The following is a 21259-nucleotide window of genomic DNA, read 5'->3' on the forward strand; positions in this document are numbered from 1 at the left end:
AATCGAGCACCGTTTGAAGCTATAGACTCCTGACTTCCCAAGCTTTGAAACGAGATATAGTACATATGAAATGAACTTCGGAAAGTTTTTCGCACAGGGAAGGGGGGGTGTGCGAAATTTTCGCATTCCTGTGGTTCTCCAAGACAGAGAGCATGATTTTGAAAATTGGCACAAAAAACGAATTCGCACAAGGTTCGCACAAGGTTCGCATTCCTGTGAAATTCGCACTGAGATTTTGGGAAAGGACCGAGAGCATGCATTTTTTTTTAAAATTGGTGAAAAAGCAAATTCGCACAGGGTAAGTGGTGTGCAAAATTTTAGCACAGGGAAAAATGGTGTGCGAATTTTGCTGAGTCTTGCCTTTTCTCCCCTGTTTTCTCTTGTTTTCACCAAGACTTCATTCTTCAAGCCTTCCTACCTACATGAACACTTCAAAACTCATCTCAAAAACATATTAAAACTAAATTAAAGCTAAGAATTCAAACTAAAACATGCATAAATTTAAAGAAAGCATAGAATTTAAATGAAGCTAATAGCATGTACCCCAAAAAGAAGATGAACTATTTAGCTCATCCTCACTCACACACCCACTTCATGCTGAATTCCCCCTGGATCCCAAACAAAATTGGCATTCTTCCTATTTGGTCCAAGGGAATTCGTTTCTCTTCTCTTCCCTAGAGAAGTGGATGCTTTAAAGGGTTCAAGTAACCCTTTATCATCTTGAACCTTATGATTTTCAATGGAAGGTTGGTCCATAGAGTTGTCTTAGCAATCCCCCACCAAAGTGTCGATCTTCAACACTTTCCTTGATCTTTTTGTATTAGTTCCTTGAAGGTTATGGTGGGGTTGAGGAGGAAGCTTCCTTTTCTCCCTTGCTATGTCGAGATTGGTGAGCTTCTCAATGGAGTCTTGAACTTTTTCTATCCTTAGTGATAGATCATTATAAACCTCCTCCATTCTTACATTTATTGAACTCTCCAAATTATCAATCTTTTCATTAAGATGAGAGTTGATATTTTGTTGCTCACCTACAAAGTCCTGCATGACTTTGCTTATCTTCAAAATGGCTTGATCCAATGAAGATGTACTCATTGATGGTTGAGGTTGAGGTTGGGTTGTAAGGTTGGGATGGTTATTCCAACTTGAGGTGTAGGAGCTTTGGTAACCACACATGTCTCTCACAGTTGGAATGGTAGGGCACTCCCCTACCGTATGCTCATATGAATCATCTCCATTCAAAGCATACTTACTACCCCATTGGCTTTGTTGACTTTGCCTTTTCTCTAATTCAATCCGATCCCTCGTGGATAGGTATGCGAATTTGTCCTTCGGTTGATGTTGAGAACTTTGATCACTACCCCATTGGCTTTGTTGAACTTGCCTTTTCCCCAATTCAATCCGATCCCTCATGGATAAGTATGCGAATTTGTCCTTCTCATGATCATAATGAGAGCTTTGATCTTCATGTGGAATTTCCATTTCTAAAAAAAAAATGATATTCAACTAAGACTCTTTTCTTCAACTTGTACCAGGGTTCCCTCTTGGTCTCGAATCCAACAAGGAATGCACAAATTGAAATTAAAACAAAAATAAAAGAAAAGAGAATAAAAAAAATTTAACTAAACAAAAACTAAACTAAAAAAAAAAAAATTATAGGAAAACTCACCAAACTTGTGATGAAGATCACAAGTTACCCTTAATGGTTGCTTCACTGTGCTTGTGGCACCTTCCCCGGCAATGGTGCCATTTGATTCATCCCCGGCAACGGCGCCATTTGATGCGACTCATGCAACGGCGCCATTTGATTCATCCCCGGCAACGGCGCCATTTGATTCGACTCATGGTAGCTTAGCTTTAAAGGCATATCAACAAAATTTATACCTTAGATACTATTACTAAAGTAGCCAAGCTACTATAGCATAGTGGTTCTAGGATCGTTCACTGGGAAGGGTTTTCGCAAACACAAGTGATATTCAAATTAGGAAAATAGGTGATTTTCTTATGGATGTTAGCTTTAAAAGAAAATGTAAATGTTTTAGAAAGATTTAAACTAATTTAAGCTAACATTAAAGACTAAAATGAAAGGGTGCAAAAACAAGTTTCTCAAAGATAGGATAGCTATGCTCTGACTCTTAGGCAAATTGGAAATCTCAGGATAGGCTCCTCGCGTTGGGGTTGCAACTATGGTGATGCTTGCTTCCCGAACCGGTATGGATTTAGCAAATCAAGTTTTAATCCTTTAAAATGGCAAAACAGATGGTAGTGAATTTCATCAATGGTTATTCACCTTAGACTTCCTTTGAATGGCTCGTAAGAGATAACTAATGGTCTAAAGCCAAAAGCTTACCAAATATTGGCAACTCAAAGTCATTCCGGGTGATAAACTCACCTTTCAATGGCCATTGAAATTGGTTCTAATAGATTAATGCAAAACTTGGAATTGAAAACCTCACCTTCCAATAGCTCGTAGGAGATAACTAATGGATAGAAATCCAAAAGCTTATCAAGTATTGGCCGTTGGAAGTTGTCCAATGGAAATAAAAACTAAACTTTGCATTAATGAACTATTAATGAAAAACGACTACCTTACCTTCCGGGTGCGAGAAATTTCCATGGGAATGCATCCAAGCCATCACATAACATCCATACTTTGAGAAACTTAAAAGGTTAGCCTCTCATCCTTGGGGATTTCATCCACCAAGGATGTTTGGCTACTAAGAAAATAAGAAAGAGAAGAGAAGGAGAAACAGAGCAAGGCTCTGTGGTATATTTCAATATATATGGGTATATTACATATCTTCCATCAACGGATGCAAATGAGTTTATATAGAGAAGTTTTTCCAACCTTCCTAGCTAAGAAATCTTATGATTGGTGGATTACAAGGAGAAGAATGGAAATTTATACAAAAATATCTAAAAGAAAAGATCTCGTGTGGAGTCGGCAAAACAGGGGAAGGGGTGTGCGAAATTCGCACACCATTCAGGAGGTGTGCGAAATTTTCGCACACCTGGAGCAGTTTTCTTCCGAAGGCCATAAATTCCTCGTTTCAGCTCCAAATCGTACATGGTTTGAAGAGTTGGATTCTTGACTTCCTGAGCTTTGAAATGGTATATAGCATGTAAAAAATGGACTTCGGGAAGTGCTCCAAAAGTGCCAAAGAATACTGTAGCTGCTGTCCTCTGTTTTCCTCCTTGCTTCTCTTTGCTTCTCTTTTGCTTTTCTTTGCTTTTCTTTGCTTCTCTTTGCTTTTATTCTTTGGTTGGCTTGTCTAAGTAGCTCCTCCATCATTTGGCATGCTTGAATTGATTCATAAGCTGATATAAACATGTAAACTTGCCACAAAATGGTTAAAACCAATTACTAAGGACCTTAATGAATTAATTGGGTTAAATGAATATGATTACTACCCAAAGGTGCTTAAAACCATTATAATTAGGTCTACAAAATAGCACTTTTTGGTAGTAATCAGGAAAACATTTGGATTTTCCATTGACAAACCTAATTCATACCCGACGACGCCAAACCCATTTGCACATTAATGAACATTTTCCGTGACATCAAGCATGGCATTTTGACCATGTTGGAAAGGAGAACCATTTGTCTCACTATATCCATGCTGAAAGCTTTTGTCTTTATGCATCATAACCTTCTCTACCGACTCAGCATATGAAACTGACGAACTTGAATAAGTTGAAACTTGCTTAGGCACAGACTTGGGTACCACAGGACTTGAATTATCGGAATTCTAGTTGATTTATGGGAACCCAAAATTATATCTGTTAGGCTCCCTCGTATGTGAGGGAATGGTCCCTATATGCTTGGGGACCAAGTTGGTTTCATTGGAAAAAAAAAAAAAAAAAAACAGAGAGAAAAACACATCTCATTGTCCAGATTTCATCAAAGAGTCGATCCCATTTCATCTATGGTTCGATCGAGTTGAAATTTGGAAAAGAGGTTTGAAACTCAAGTAGCTACAATCTGAACGATGGAGATCAGATTTTGAGCTCGGGAACTGATGTTACTACCCGTGAATAGTAAGGACGTTTTTGGTATACTTTATCTAATTTTCTTTGTTTTTGCTAAGAGAGATTGTATAATCCAAGGCTATATGTGTTCTTGATGTATTTGGCAACCTCTAGAGATTATTCTAAAAAAGACAGGTGTAACCCATTATTGTTGATAGTGGAAGTTTGAACTGTACTAAGTCCTATGGTTTTTCCCTTCGTATTGGGGATTTTCCATGTAAAAATTCTGGTGCTTGATTCATTTTTCAGTTGCATGAGTTTATTTATTTACTGTTGCTAGTTGATTGCCTATTTAGTTTTGCACATAAAAAAGTAGAAAAATTCTAATGTTTGTTGGAATATTGTGAATTCACCCTAACAAGTGGTATAAAAGCCAGGTTGATTATCAATGGGATCTTTTGGGTGAATTAAATGGATGAGGCTGGCAGTGGAATGATTAAACTTACAGCTTCCAATTATTCAATTTGAAAGACTATGATGGAGGATATTTTATATTGCAAAGAGTTGTTTGAACCCATTGAACGCAGGGATTATAAATTAAATAGGAAAACCATTGGATAGATTAGACAATGAGTTGATCAGAGTGTCTTCCATCATGTAGCCAAGGAAGTTGATGCATATAGCCTTTGATAGAAATTAAAGAGTCTTTATGAAAGAAAGATTGCACAGAACAAAGCCTTTATGATAAGAAGGCTTATGAATTTAAAGTACAAGGATGCTAAAAGTGTTGCAGAGCATCTCAGTAATTTTCAGGGATTGTTCAATAGGTTGTCTACCATGAAGCTTGCGCTAGATGATGAGGGACAAACTTTACTTTTATTGAGTTCCTTACCAGGCAGTTGGGAAACTTTGGTGGTATCCTTAAGTAATTCTACCCCGCATGGTGTGATAACTATCAACATGGTAAAAGATAACATGTTTAATCAAAAGGCAAGAAGAAAAAAGTTAGGTATTTCCTCTAATACAGAAGCACTTGTTATAGAGAGATGGAGGAGAAGTAAAAGTAGAAAACCTTTCAATGATTATAATCATGACAAGTCAAGAGGAAAGTCAAAGTCCATAAAAGAGATAAAATGTTTTTATTGTAGCAAGATAGGGCATATTAAGAAAGAGTGCAAAAATTCAAAAAAGAACAATTTAAAGGAAAATGTGAAGAAAAGAAAGAGGATAAAGACATCACAATTGTTGCATCTGATGGTGATACGATCATTGTTTGTGATGATACGTGTGTACACCTTGCATGTCAGGATTCCACTTGGGTGGTTGATACAACAACATTGTTTCATATCACTACACGTAAAGATTTCTTCTCTTCCTACACCAGTGACAGTTTTGGTTGGTTTAGGATGAGAAATGAAACAAAATGTGAAATTGTTGGCATAGGAGATGTAGAGCTAGAAACTAGTATTGGGTGCAAATTGGTTCTGAAAAATGTCAAACATGTTCCTGTAATGAGCTTTAGTTTTATCTCTGTTGGGAAGCTTAATGATGAGGGCTACCATAGTCACCTTGGAGAGGTTAAGTGGAAGCTTACTAAGGGTTCTTTTGTTTTAGCTAGGGGGAAGAAAAACAATACTTTCTACAAGACAGAAGCGAGACTAGTCAAGGAAGAGGTGAACATTGTTGATAATGAAGCCTCTATTGAGCTATGGCATAAGTAGCTGGTCACATAAGTGAAAAGGAACTTCAGGTTCTTGTTAGAAAAAAACTTTTACCAGTTAAAGGTACATCAGTATTACCCTGTGCACATTGTCTGTCTGGAAAGCAAAGTAGAGTTGCATTTTGTAGATTTTCTTGATGTAGAAAACCAGATATTCTTGATTTAGTTCACACTAATGTTTGAACTATGCAAAGTAATACTCTTAGTGGTGTACTTTATTATGTGACTTTTATTGATGATCATTCAAGAAAGGTGTGGGCATATGCTTTGAAATCCAAAGACCAGGTACTTGATGTATTCAAAGATTTTCATGTGAAGGTTGAGAGGCAAACTGGCAAGTAGTTAAAATCTGTCAGAGCAAACAATGGTAGTGAATATAGGGGGCTATTTGAGCAATACTGCAGAAGTCATGGCATCGGGCTTGAGAAGACGGTTCCTAAGACCCCGTAGCAAAATGGTGTAGTTGAGAGAATGAATAGAACCATATGTGATAGAATTAGGTGTATGCTCTCTCATGCAAAATTGCCTAAGTCTTTTTGGGGTGAGGCTATGAGGATAACCATTGATTTCATTAATCTGTCTCCATCATATCATTTAGAGAGTGATATTCTAGAGGGGGTTTGGAAAGGAAAGTTTGTTTCCTTTGAGCACTTGAGAGTGTTTGGCTGCAAGACATTGTTCATGTTCCTAGAGACAAATGGTCCAAGCTTGACAACAAGACTAAATAGTGTATCTTCTTGGGTTATTCAAATGAAGAGTTTGGGAACATGTTATGGGATCCAACTACTAAAATGATTATAAGAAGTAGAGATGTTGTCTTCTTCGAAGATCAAACCATTGAAGACTTGGATCGAGTTAAGAAGCCAAATCCTTTTAGTGAAGAACAAGTTGATTTGGGACCAATCTCTCTTAACTCTATGGGACATAATGAACATAAGGAAGTTGTGCATGAAGAACAGGTTGATACAGTTGACAAAAATGATGAGTCTGTAGTTGATGATGTGGAAGAAAATCCTACAATTGAGAATGATGGCCTAGAACAACAGCAAGAACAAGCTACTTTAGAGTTATCTACTGAAACATAGTTAAGAAGATCTACTAGAGAGTGTCAACCTTCTAAAAGGTATACTAGTGATGAGTATTTGTTGCTTTCTTATGGAGGAGTGCTAGAAAATTATCAAGAGGTTTTGCTACATGATGAGAAAAAATAGTGGTTGAGAGCTATGCATGAAAAGATGAAATCTTTGCATAAGAACAACACTTATGAATTGATGGAGTTGCTTAAGGGTAAGAAAACATTGAAGAATAAATGGATACTAAAACGGAAGCTTGAACCAAACAAATCACAGCCAAGGTACAAGGCAAGATTGGTTGTGAAGGGTTTTAGTTAGAAGAAATGTATTGACTTTGAAGAGATTTTCTCGCTCGTGGTTAAGATGTCTTCGATCCGAGTTGTGTTACGCTTGGATGCCAATATGAATTTAAAGATTGAACAACTTGATGTGAAGATTGTTTTCATCCATGGTGACTTAGATGAGGAAATATATATGGAGCAACCAAAAAGGGTTTACAATCAAAGACAAGGAACACTTAATGTGTTGACTGAAGAAGAGCTTGTATGGTCTCAAGCAGGCACTGAGACAGTGGTACAAAAAGTTTAATTTCTTCATGGTTGAGCATGGCTATGATAAAATTGCTTCTAACCATTGTGTGTTTGTGAAGAAATTCTATGATGGAGAATTTATTATTCTCTTGCTATATGTGGATGACATGTTGATTGCTGGTCGTACTACTGGTAAAATTGATAAGTTGAAAAAAGAGTTGAGCAAGTCCTTTGAAATGAAGAACTTGGGGTCTACAAGTCAGATTCTTGGTATAAAGATTTCTCGAGATAGGACGAATAGAAAATTGTGTCTATCTCAAGAAAGCTATATTGAGAAGGTTTAAGACAAGTTTAACATGGGCAAGGAAAAACTAGTGAGTTCTTCACTTGGAATTCATCTAAAGCTAAGTTCCAAGCAAAGTCCTTCAAGTGAGAAAGAAAAAGAAAAAATACCAAAGGTGCCCTATGCCTCAGCCGTGGGTAGCTTGATGTATGCCATGGTGTGCACGAGGCCTAATATTGCTCATGTTATTGGATTTGTCAACAGTTTCCTTTCTAATCCTAGAAAAGAACACTGGGCTATAGTGAAATGGATTCTCAAGTATCTGAGGGGTACTTCTAAGACATGTTTATGTTTTGGGACTGACAAACCTGTGCTTGTAGGATGCACAGATGAGATATGGTTGGGAATGTTGATTCTAGAAAGTCTACTTCTGGTTATTTGATCACTTTTTTAGGGGGAACAATGTCATGGCAATCAAGGTTGTAGAAATGTGTTGCTTTCTCATCCATAGAGGCTGAGTATATTGCTATCATTGAAGCTAACAAGGAGTTACTATGGATAAAAAAGTTTCTATAAGAATTGGGTCTACAGCTACAAAGGTGTCCACTCTACTATGATAGTCAAAGTGCTATTCATTTCAGTAAGAATCCAACTTTTCACTCTAGATCCAAGCATATTGATGTGAGATATCATTGGATTTGTGATGCACTAGAGATGAAATTGTTTTGCTTTGAGAAAATCCATACTAATGAGAATGGATCAGATATGATGACAAAACCAATACCTACAAAGAAGCTACAATTCTATAGAAAGCAAGTGGGCTTGGTAGAGCCCCTCACAGAGTTGGGAGGGGGAGATTTGTTGGGCTCCCTCGTATGTGAGGGAGTGGTCCCCATATGCTTAGGGACCAAGTTGGTTGCATTCGAAAAAGACAAAAAGGGACAAAAAGAAAAAAAAAATAGAGAGAAGAGAAGAGAGAGAGAAACGCATCCCATTGCCCATATTTAATCAACGAGTTGATCTTGCTTCATCTGTGGTCCGATCAAGTTAAAATTTAGAGGAGAGGTTTGAAACTTAAGTAGCTATAATCCAAATGGTGGAGATCAAATTTTGAGTTTGAGAACTGATGTTACTGCCCATGAACAGTAAAGACATTTTTGGTATACTTTCTCCAATTTTCTTTGTTTTTGCCAAGAGAGATTGTATAATACAAGGCTATATGTGTTCTTGATGTATTTGGCAGCCTTTAGAGATTATTTTAGAAAAGACAGGTGTAACCCATTATTGTTGATAGTGGAAGTTTGAAATGGACTAGGTCCCGTGGTTTTTCTCTTCGCATTGGGGTTTTCCACGTAAAAATTCTAGTGTCTGATTTATTTTTCTGTTGCATGAGTTTATTTATTTATTGTTGTTAGTTGATATTGCCTATTTAGTTTTGCACAAAGAAATGATAGAAAAATTCTAGTGTTTGTTGGAATATCACCCTAACAATATCATCATGCATGACTTCCATTTCTGGAAACTCTTGGGTTTAGGTTTCTTCATTGACTACTCTAGGAAAGACGACATAGAACATCACTGGAAATGGTTTCAATTTTTCACCAAAAACTTCATTCTAATTTGTTAACATTAGGGTAGGGATCTGCGCAATGCTCCATATTCTTGTACTAAGTATCTCTGCTTTCTCTAATCCTATGTGAACTACTTCAGCAAAGCCAACAAATGCACCTTCTGGATCCATCTCAACACAACCTTTAAAATCAAATATTGATTTCCAATATCAACATCTTGCTCCTCAAGCTCCTCTTCTGAGTATTCAAATCCATAATCTTCCATGTTTGCACTAGAACCCATGGCAATTGAGGATGAGAGGCATAAATTCCGCAATTTTCTCAAATGACTGATTCATTGTAATGAAGAGCATTGATTACTACTCAAAAAGTGCTATTTTATAGCTTGTAATTAACCCTTTTAAACACTTTTGAGTAGTAGTTATCACCTTTTTACCCAATTAACATGTTAAGGACCCTTGCAATCAATTCTAATCAAATTGTGTTAAGTTTTGGTGTTTTGATAGCTTTTTGATCACCAAAGCAATCCAAGATTGAGGAGAGTTCTTTGGAATCCATTGAAAAGCAATGGAAAGCTCAGAAACATGAAGAATCGAAGCTTTAAAGTCCTTTGCCATAAGCAAATCCAGAATGCAAGGAGGGGAAGCAAAGAGAAATCTACCATGAAGCATTCTTGATGACAGTCATTTCAGCCACTTTTGGAGAACTTCATGAAGTCCAATTTATGCATACTATATGTTGTTTCGAAGCTCAAGAAGTCAAAAATCTAATGCTTCAAACGATGCACGATTCGGAGTTGAAATGAAGGAGTTACAGCCATTGCAAGCAGGTCACTCCAAGCTGAAGGCAGAATGTTGCACGACTGCGAAATCAGCCTTTGGCTGCGAAAATGTTGTCATTTTGCTGCGAAAATTTTGCAGCCATTTTGCACAGTGCCGCGGTGTTCTCCTGAAGCTTCCCGATATGTGCGACAGACATTTTGAGATTTTTTGCTTTAGATATTTGATGTCTAAATCCCTAAACTCTCCTTGTAACCCACCTATCATAGGATTCCTTAGTCTTTAAGTAAGAACAAAGGGTGAATAACCCCTTATATATAGTTTTTAAATTTTCTTTACATAATCATATAATCAATCTGTCGGGAGCTTGTTCTCATATCATCATGTAATCCGACGGGAGGAAGATATATATTTTACAAAGCACTTGCTCTATTTTTCCTTCATATTTTGGTTTTCTCGTTATTTTTATTTCTAGCCAATCAAACTCTGAGGATTTTTCCTCAGAGGATGAGAGGCTAGGCTCTTCGTCTCTTGGAGTGAAGAAAGCGGAGTAAGTTTCCACATGCATAAATTGGAAGTTTTGTTGTTTTAGTTTTTAATGAAGAGAAAGTGTGACCCGTTAATGGTTTTTATCTTTTTAGTTAACTTAAAATGCCTTTAAATCACCTGGGCCAACACTTGGTAAGGCAAGTGATCTCCATCCATTGAGATGCACTTGTTTATCTCTTACGAGCCTTTGGGAGGTGGTTTAGAGGTAGGATTTTCTAGAATAGCCAACACTTGGTAAGCTTTTGGACTCCAAGGAGACATCCATTAGTTATCTCTTGCGAGCTTTTGATAGGTAATCCAAGGTTAAAGATCACCTTGAATGGCAAATGCTAGGTGAGAGGCATGAGCCATTGTAAGATGCATCAGTGAGAGGGATTTAGTGTTTGAACCCATTAATGGAAAGCATTTGTACCACACCGGTTAGAGAATTAACTATATGTTAATTCTCTAATGCGAGGAAAAGAAACAAGTGACCGGAACTCCCTTTTTGTATAAGGAACCTGAGCCTAGTGATCTAAACTCCAAGAAACACTTTTCTTTGTAATTAAAATCAGTTACTATTTTTGGTTAGCTTAAAACCAATCTTTTTTCAACCAAAGTTTATGTTTTCTTTTAAAGCTAACCTTGAAATGAAAAGGCACCAATTCAGCTTTGAATTAATATCAATTGTGAAGTGAAAACCCATCCCAGTGAACGAACCTAGAGCCACTATGCTATGCTAGCTAAGGTTATCCTAGTACATGGTGTAATAGGTTATAAATTTTGTTGATTACTCCCTTCTAAGGACCACAATCAAGGGACACCAGCTGGACACGAATCAAATGGTACCACTGTTAGGGACCATTGAGAAGACATGAATCAGTTGAGACACCAATTGGGAACGAATCAAGCATTGTTATGGAATTTCGATAACCACCACTAGAAGAATTGCACAAGAACAACCTACTATTGCTTTGCTGGTGGGTCTATACTCTCTAGGGTTTGCTTCCTATTGTCATCCATGACCTGTGAACTAGAGCCAGGAGAGACTCTCCATTGTTTAAGACCAATATAGAACTCATTCGCCAATAGCTTTTTCATTGTTTGTTCCCACATCGGTGGTTATATTACCAATTCCAAATACTTCAACTTCTATGCGCAGATTCTTCAGTTTAGACATGAAACCCTTTTCAACTCGAATGTACACATTACTAGGCCTTGCAGGACACATCTTCCATTTATTTCCCAATGAAAATTGCATTCCTAACTACTGAAAACCAAGTCCAAGGCAGAAAAAAATCAATGCCCACAGTTTCCTTCCTCGTGGCTCATGTATTTGGATAAGAACTAGAAACAGAGGAAAACCATAGCAAAGAAACGTCTCCAAAATGAGAGCATAACAAAACAAATAACATAGGACATCGGTTGAAACTCCACTACATGGATTATTAGTGAGCTTGTTGATCGAGTGAAAGAGATTAAATCAAATATGAACAAAACATGATTTTCGAGCACTTAGCAGTAGAGGTAAAATAGGGTGAAATCATCTTCTAACAAAATCAAGAGGAACAACATATATAAAACAATAACAATAAGCCTACAATCATCTCAAAGATCAACAAGAAGATCAAAAGTACAGCCTTAAACCCACACCCAGTCCAAATAGTGTAAAGAAACAAGCAAAGTAATGAAGAAAATAGAGACATAGAGCTCACACTTACCTTTTGATCCTTCTTCAAAACAAATGTATGTTTGGCTTTGAGCTAGATGTGTTTACTACCAGAAGCCAGCAAAGAAAGCTCAGGAGCTTTGCCCACTCTGGTTTGCGCCTCTTTTCTTCTAAAACCATCTGAAAATCACTAAGTTTCTCTCCTTCCTCTACTCTAAAACCTAAAAGTAATATAGTATTCAAATCCTAATGTGTTGGAATATGAGATTTGATTGTCAAAGGAGAAAATATTATCATTTTTGTGCACTCTTTGCTAACTCTATTTTATGTTCCTAAATTGCCCCTCCATGCCTCAATGCCACCAGCAACCATGTCTCGATATCAGTAGGAAGATTATAAATAATAAATAAATAAATAAATAAAACTCAAAACACCGTGGTCTGATATTTGGTCTACATTTCCTCACACCCAACCCAAGAACCTAAAATTTCCCAAACACTGAAACTTCTTAGTCTCATTTTATTCATTCTGATTCTTGTAAAGTTCAATATACTGCCCCCACTTCTATTAGAGCCTTTAAGTTCCTTGAGAATTGTCTCCATTGTCATTTCTTACAATAGTGCTAACTCGATAGCTTGGACTAGTTTGTTCGGTTAAAGCATGTTAACTTAATTTTTAATAGCCTCTTTCAAGCCACTAATGAAACATTGAACAAAAAATTCCTCTAGTAATCCATTAATTCTGGCCATCAATATTTCAAACTACTGTTGGTACACTCTAACTGTAGGTTTATTTTAATTTGATTATTTTCCCAATAGGACTATCATAAGTACTAGGGTCAAACCTAGAAACAACATCTAATAAAAATTGTCCCCAATTGATTTCCTTGTTATTAGCCTCATACCCTTGAAACCATTCCTAACTCTTTCCTTCTAAATATAAGGAATCCAATTCTACCTTCTCATGATCCCTAATTCCATTAATTTTAAAAAATCTATCACATTTGTAAATCCACCCACTAGGATTCCCACCTTTAAAATTTGAAAAATAAGTTTGGAAAGTTGTATTTGAAAGGAGTTTGTACCATGTAAGTTATAGTCCATCTCTCTTCTATTGATTGAAGTATTGTCCTTATTACTTAACTCCTCTACTCTAGAAGTTATGTGTTCAAATTTCAGGTTCATAGTTGTAATCATCTTTAATAGTTCCAATAAGGCAGCTGCTTGTTTATTTGATGAGTCCTTCAATTGATTAACAATCCCTTCAAGTCTATGTTGTTCTTGCACTCTAGTCTCTTTCACTATGATTGGCGCCAAGACCTTTCTCTTATACCAATTCTTATCACCCAAAGAAAAAAGGCAATTTGAGAGAACAAATCTTGTGTTTTCTTATTGAGAATTTTTCTAAGATATTTCCCATTACAATCTCCCTATTTTATGTAAGGTACTTGGCTTACAAAGGATAGACTAGATGAGAACACTAAATCAAAGATAGAAGGAAATTAAATTAAAGAAAACAAAGGTACTAAATTAAATTAAAGAAAGTAAAAATATTAAGGGATTTTAGGGATCCTTCACTACGACTGTAACACTTACTAGTGCCATAAAATTTTGGTTTTCCATCCCCTTATTGCTAACAGAAAATTGTGGTTTTTGATCCCCTTACTACTACCATAAAATTCTAGTTTTTGATCCCCTCACTATCAAGAAAATTCAAGTTCACTAATCCCCTTGTTACTACTAAAAAAATTTTAACTTTCCTTTTCCTCAAAAATTAGAGAAACCAACCTCAAATATTACCCTTTTGGTTAGCCCCTAAATCATGGAAATCTCCTCTCCATTCACCTCCCAAAAATTCTCCATCATGATCACTCCATCTTATCCTAAGACTCTATCCATTCCTTTTACAACCTCCTTAAATGTCTTTGATTCACCGCAACTTTCTATTTCTTTTTTCTTTTTTCCCTCTTCAAACTCTCCTCACAATCTTCCTAAAACTGTACCATTCTTTCCTTTTTATTCTCCAAAAAAACTAGTAATTTTTAGAAAACAATCACTTGAACGTTTCAAAATTATTTTTAAACATATCATAAGGTATTAATTTACAAATGTTTTTTTTTTTTAAGTAACACTTCTAAAATTTAATTGAAGTTATCTTTTTAAAAGATAGCTTTCAATTGGATTCCTCCTAACTATCATAGATTTAAAAATATTTTTTGAATTATCATATTTTTTAAAATTATTGTAATTTTTTTGTAAATCTAAAAAAAAAAACAATTTCTTGGCACTTTTAATTTTTTAATTCCAACGGATCCATTTCCAATTAGGTCTAGTTACATGATACAATGGCTTTTATATTGTCATTGATGTTATAAACCCACCCTACATTTCCAACTAACTTAGATACCCATTGACATTATAAAACCAGCTCATACCCTTAGTTGACATTACTTTGACATGTTATTTGATTTTCAAATAAATGAGAAGCAACTTCTATTCCTATCTTCTTTTGCGTAATTGATGAATTGAGGCATTCACTAATAAAGACAATATTTCAAATACAAATAGGCCCTGGTTCTACGACAAATTATACCAATCTTTGATTTCAAAGGAGAAATGTAAAGAAATGAAAATAAGAAGAAAAGGAAATGTGAGAAAAAAAAACTTCAAATTCATTTAACTTATAAAGATTAAATAATTTTAAAATGTATAAGTTTATAAATAATTTTAATTATGTTAATTTTCTTTTATAGTTTTTAAAAATTATTTTTTTAACATTTTTTGCTTTAATAATATAACTAAACCATTCCAAAACAAAAACTCTTTCGTTAACTATTCTAAACAAGAAAAAATGGCTCTAGGTGGCCCACAAAAGTTATATCACATGTCAGTGGATCTATAAATGTGAACCAGAGGAATTATTTATGAAATCAAATCATTTTTCTTTTCAAATAAGGATTGGTTAGTCGTAAATGAAAGAACACTGCATGCCCAAAAAGTGGGTATGTCAGATGTTTGTTCTCAATTTCATGTCTCAGTAGTAGCTAATGCACCTACAAATGACATACCTGACCCATATATGTTTTGGGTATCAACTATCTCTAAGATTTCATGATTCATAATGCTTTAATTGCACTTCCATATATTAACATGGGACATGTGAAAACATTGCACTTCTCAAAGGAGCAACAAATTAAGAAATAGTTCAGAACCATCAACATGGAGACATGGTTGAAGTTAAAAACCTAACAACCAAACAAACATAACGAACACTTCCACCAAGAATTCCTATTAATTGATTAGAACCATAAACAGTACTGCATATTCTAGAAGTTGGGATTTCCTTTATCCCTGAAGGGAAAGTAACAATAATACAACCATGGAAAAGGAGAAAAGCATCATATCGACATTATATGGGATGCTCAAAGAACTGTCCTTACACAACTTGATTTTCAGTAAGCAAACCTTCAGACTTGATCAGTGCCCAACAGTCGATCACCAATTACAACCTACAATCATCACTGAAATTTCATTAAGTCACAACCAACAACCACATCTATTACTTAAGTAGAACTGGATCAGGAGTAACTCAAGGCCATCCATCTGATTAATCTTAAACTTGGTACTTTTTCAAACTGAAGGAATTATTTTAAATGGACTGCTACTTAAATGATTGATTAAATTCCAAATTTAGATGTTTCACATTTATTGATGGATCAGTTACATTATAGACTATGTTCTTTGACTAATGCAACAACTATATTGGAAGTGATGCAAATATAATACTTTAAATTTTCCAAAAATTTCAAATGATAGAAGACCATTTTGCAGAGTTCAAAACTTTTTGTATTATTTAAAGAAGATTATCCTCCACGTGTAAAGCTAAGTAATATAACTATATATGTAACTGATAATTAGGTGGATTTAATTAGTTGTGTTGACCTTCAGTTACCTGCGATCTCAATTCAAGCAAAAAAAGATAGTGCAACCAGACATGGGACGATTCCCACACTGTCCCCAGGTCAAATGAGTTAAATTCTGATTCAACTTACTCAAGAGGTAACTTCATACCAACTAAAAGAGCATGAAAGTTTGCAATAAACTCACCTGGGATTTGGAATGACATTTTTGGTGGTCATCTTAGTGCCTTGGTGCTGTAGCCTCCAGAATGAAAAAAGTGGAAAAAGACATTGGGGACATGTTCAACTATGTGACATTTTTGGCCATCCTCTGGTAACATACTACGCGTGAATTCTCTTGGCATGCCCCAAAAATGAATACTTGTAAGGCTTTTGAGCAGGCGAATGCCAGATGGCACCTCCCCAATTTGTGGGCTAGGCCCAATTTCAAGATGTTCGAGTAGAGGCAGTGCTCCTTCGTGTATTTTCAAGGTTTTCAGTCCCCTCATGTCATGGAGAAGTAAATGTTTAAGTTTCTGAAATGTTAATACCTCAAAACACAAACATTCACCGTCATATGCATTGATGAGCCCAAGCTCCACTAGATTAGGCAGAGCTTGGAGGACTTCCATTGGATCATAGCTTAACCTGGACCTTGTAAAACTTACACAAACTAGACTTTGAAGTGTGGGAAGCCATTCCGGCAACCTGCTTAAGCGTCCTTGGATATAGAGAGTTCTAAGATATCTGGGTGGATCAGATATAGCTTCTAACTTGAGAACATCATTGATTCATGCCTAATTGGTGTCTCAGCTGGTTCGTGTCCAGCTGGTGCTCCTTGATGGCGAGAGTAATCAACAATATTTGTAACCTATAACACCGTGAACTAGGGTAGCAAATACAAAGCTACTATAGCATAGTGGCTCTAGGATCGTTCCACTAGGAAGGGTACTCAAGTTGAAAATGATACCAATTCAAAGTGAATTGGTGCTGTTCCATTTCAAGGTTAGCTTAAGAAATAAAACACAAACTTTGGTTGAAAAAGGTTTGGACTCAGATTAACAACACAACAAGTAATGAAAATAACTTAAGAGAAAAAGCATTCCTTGGAGATTCAGGTCTACAGGGGAGATTCCTCAAGCAAAAGCATAGCTCCAGTCAGTTGGTTCACTTCCTCACATTAGAGAATTAACATAAAGTCAATTCTCTAACAGGTGCTGCACAAATGCATCCCTTAATTGGATTTCAGCTTTAATTCTCTCACTGATACAACTTGCAATGGTTTGAGCCTCTCACTAGCCTTTACCATTCAAGGTGATCTTTAACCTTGGATTACCCGTCAAAAGCTCGCAAGAGGTAACTAATGGATGTCTCCTAAGAGTCCAAAAGCTTACCAAGTGTTGGCTATTCTAGAAAATCCTACCTTCAAGTCACCTACCAGAGGCTCGCAAGGGGTAAACTAGTGCATCTCCATGGTTAGAGATCACTTGCCTTACCAAGTGTTGGCCCAGGTGACTCCAAGGTGTTTTAAGTTAACTAAAAACATTAGAAACCATTCATGGGACACACTTACTCTTCATTCATAGTTGAAACCACAAAGCTTCTAATTCTTGCACTTGGAACCTTTCCCGGCAACCTTAACTCCAAGGAACTAAAAAGTTTAGTTACTCATTCTCTGGGGAAAACTCCTCAGAGAGTGCATAACTTAGTAAAATAAGTAAAAACACAATCAAAGAGAGAAGGTAAAGCAGAGCTCAAGCTCAAGCTCTGTGTATTTCTTCCTTTGAAACTTTTACAAAAGGTTCATCACTCTAACACCCTCAGAACAGGCTCCTCGGGCTCTCTTTATACCAAAATCACATAATCAACTATTACATTGATATTTTAGCCAAATTCCTAACTTAAAAACTAAGGAATCCTATCATTGGTGACTTACAAGGAGAATTTGGGCATTTAGGCAACAAAAATCTAATGAAAATTATCTCCAAGTGTCGGTTACAAATATCGGGAAGCACTCAGGACCACTTCGCAGGTGAAAGTGAGGTCTGCGAAATTTCGCAGGTGCACAAGAGGGGCTGCGAAATTTCTTCATAGCAACCAGCTGATTCAACACCTTCACAAAGTTGACTTCCATCTTGTGGTGCTGGGCTTCCATCGCGGCGTGAAGCTTCAGGGGAAATCCATAGCACTATGCAAAAGTGTTGCGAAATATCTCGCAACAAAAGGCTGATTCCGCAGCACTTTTCTGAATCCTTCCTTCAGCTTGGAGCAGTATCTTCTAAAGGCTGTAACTTCCTCATTTCAACTCAGAATTGCACACGGTTTAAAGCATTGGATTGTTGACTTCCTAAGCTTTCAAATGACATATAGCATGCATAAATTGGACATCAGGAAGTGCTCCAAAAGTGGCTGCAGTGACTGTCATCAAGAATGCTTCATGGCTGGATCCTCTTTGCTTCCCCTTGCATTCCAGACTTGTTTATGGCAAAAGTGCTTCAAAGCTTTGATTCTTCATGCCTCTAAGCTTCCCATTCTTTTCCAAGGATTCCATAAAACTCTCCTCAATCTCATAATGCTTTGGTGATCAAAATACTAACAAAAACACCAAAACTTACACAATTTGATTAGAATTGATTGAAAGGGGCCTTAACATGCTAATTGGGTTAAAAGGAACTAACTACTACTCAAAAGTGTTTAAAAGGATTAATTAAAAGCTATCAAATAGCACTTTTTGAGTAGTAATCAATCATCATCCCTTGCACATATGCATAAAGCTTCAAGGTACTTCATATTTGAAATGGAGGCACAAAGACTTAGCCCGTCTTCTTTCATAAGGTTTGTAATGCCCAGCTTCCTCAACTGTTTCAGCTTTCCCAGCTCCGCAATTAGGCCCTTCCCGTGATTTGCCTCCACATAACACAGCTTCTGCAACTCTACCATACTGCCAATCCCCTCCCCTACAAGTACTCCTCTAACATGAGCGAATGCCCATTCAGAATCGTGGTTATAAGAATAGGCTAGAATATGGCGCAGCTTTTGAAGCTTCTTGATCTCAACTGGAAGCGCATCCACAAGGGAATGTTTGAGATCCAAAGTTTGTAGGTTCTGTAACTTACCTATGGACTTTGGAAGCATCTTAACTTTTGTCTTCCTCAGACTTAAGTACCTCAAGTGGAACAGATTTCCCAAATCTTCTGGAACACTATATAGAGGAGAATCTTCAAAATCCAATACTTTCAAAAGCTTAAAGTTGGTAAGGGATGTACCTGTAAAGAGCATGGGCACTGCATCAATGTCAAAAAGCAAAATTGAGCGAATATGTGGGTTCCTATTAATAGTCTCCACAACATTATCTGTGCTTTTTTGAACTGATCCACGCCGAAATTTTCCATCAAAGCTTGAGTCTTCTTCCCCAAAAGAACGACAAAAACTCAACTCCTCGGCCTTTCTGAGGATAATCTCACGCATCAAATCATGGACTCTGCAACTTCTAATTTTCCCTCTATAATCCATGTGGGACAATTGAACCAAGCTTCTATGAATCAGTTCAGTCAAGTATTCTTCGGCAACCTGTTCCAATGTTATTCCTTTCTTTCCTTTGACAAATCCTTCAGCTATCCACAGTCGGATGAGTCTTCCACAATTAATGGAGTAGTCCTTTGGAAAAATGGCAAAGTACAAGAAACAAGACTTGAGGTAGTGAGGCAAGTCATCATAACTGAGGGAGAGAATTTTAGTGATACTTTCAAGATGGGGATTACTTTCTAATTGGGAACCAAGGCTATCATTAAATTTCTGCCATTCTAACTCATTCTTCTCTTTGGTTGATAAAGCACCGCCCATTGCCACAATTGCAAGCGGCAATCCTTCACATCTTTTAACAATATCAAGGGAAATTTTCTCTAATTCAGGAGGACAGCAACAACCCTGAAATGCCTTCTTACAGAAGAGTTCCCAGGAACTTTCGGGAGGTAGAGCTTGACGATTGTGGATATAATGAAATGAAGATTCTTTAACAGCAGAACCTACTTCAACATTTCGTGTTGTAATTACTATCCTGCTACCTCTTTTGTTTTCTGGTAAAACATATTTAATAAATCTCTAGAACTCTAATTTCCAAACATCATAAAAAACAACGACATACCTTTTATCCTCCAAATACTCCCTAAGTCGAGTAATAAGAGACATCTCGTCCATTGCATCGGTACCATCAGGAATTGACTCTTTCCTTGCTTGATAGAATTGTTTTATCACGTTCCGAAGTACCTCCTCCATCTTGAATGACTGAGACACAGTGATCCAAGCATGGCAATCGAAGTGGTCCACCATCCTCTTGTTGTCATAAACCTTCTTGGCAAGAGTTGTCTTGCCAAGCCCGCCCATGCCCACCACCGAAATCACTGTTCGTTCTGGAGCTCCTCTACCAGCCATTTTATCAATTCACCCTTGTGAGATTCAATACCCACAATTTCGGCGTCTTCGATGAAAAGAGATGTCACTCCCGGGTCATGCCATGGAACACTTGTACCACTACAGCTGCCTGATCCTAGCTCAAATGAACTAACAAACCCATAAGTTGAATTTGCTTCCTTCAGTTTACCCACCTTTAGCTTGAGATCCTGGACCTTGGAGGCTATCTCATGGCGTGCTTTCAGTTTCGGGAGTAGGTGAGAAATCTTACAGAGGAAACCAAGGACCCCACGCCGATGAGGGGGATTTGCAAAGTGAAGTATGTATTCATCGACGAGATCTTCTATGCAATAAGCCGTCTCCCTTAGTTCTTGGACCCAAGTTTTAACGCCTTGGCTGGTGTCTCGTTTCACGGCCTTTGCATCTGTATCCTTGAGGAAAGCTTGGATGTAGAGCAGCTCTGTTTTGATACCTTCAACTTCGGTGTGGACACCTCTCAATAATCTGGCTTCATCAGCGAGCAAGGAGAGCAACCTATCGGTGACTACAGTGACAACAATCTCTGCCATCTCTTCCCCTTTCTTCAGGGAAGGTAGACTAATAATGGATGCTATGAGTTCTTGGCCCAAATCCTCTTGGTCTTTAACTCATCCACTCGGAAGCCAGTCCATCGCATAACGCGTCCAGCGAATGACCACATTTGTAAATGTCTAGTTATTTTCATTAGCTTATAAAAAATATAAAAATAAAAATTATAAGGGTCATGCTTTGGTACCTATATATCCTTTTCGGTACCTCGATGTTCCATTTGCCACATGTTAGGATTGTGAAT

General features: G+C 37.0%; 1 long non-coding RNA gene and 1 pseudogene across 1 annotated transcript; both read right to left on the reverse strand.

Moving 5' to 3' along the window:
• Positions 1–15381: 15381 nt before the first annotated feature.
• On the reverse strand, positions 15382–16537 carry LOC117915961. Its single transcript, XR_004651492.1, has 2 exons — positions 16226–16537; positions 15382–15639 (listed from the first exon to the last, which is right to left on the reverse strand). It is a non-coding gene; the product is annotated as an uncharacterized LOC117915961 (long non-coding RNA).
• Positions 16538–18756: 2219 nt separating this feature from the next.
• On the reverse strand, positions 18757–20996 carry LOC117916959 (annotated as a pseudogene).
• Between the last annotated feature and the right edge of the window lie 263 nt (positions 20997–21259).

Source organism: Vitis riparia, chromosome 6 (genome assembly GCF_004353265.1).
Source record: "Vitis riparia cultivar Riparia Gloire de Montpellier isolate 1030 chromosome 6, EGFV_Vit.rip_1.0, whole genome shotgun sequence".
NCBI classification, from domain to species: Eukaryota; Viridiplantae; Streptophyta; class Magnoliopsida; order Vitales; family Vitaceae; genus Vitis; species Vitis riparia.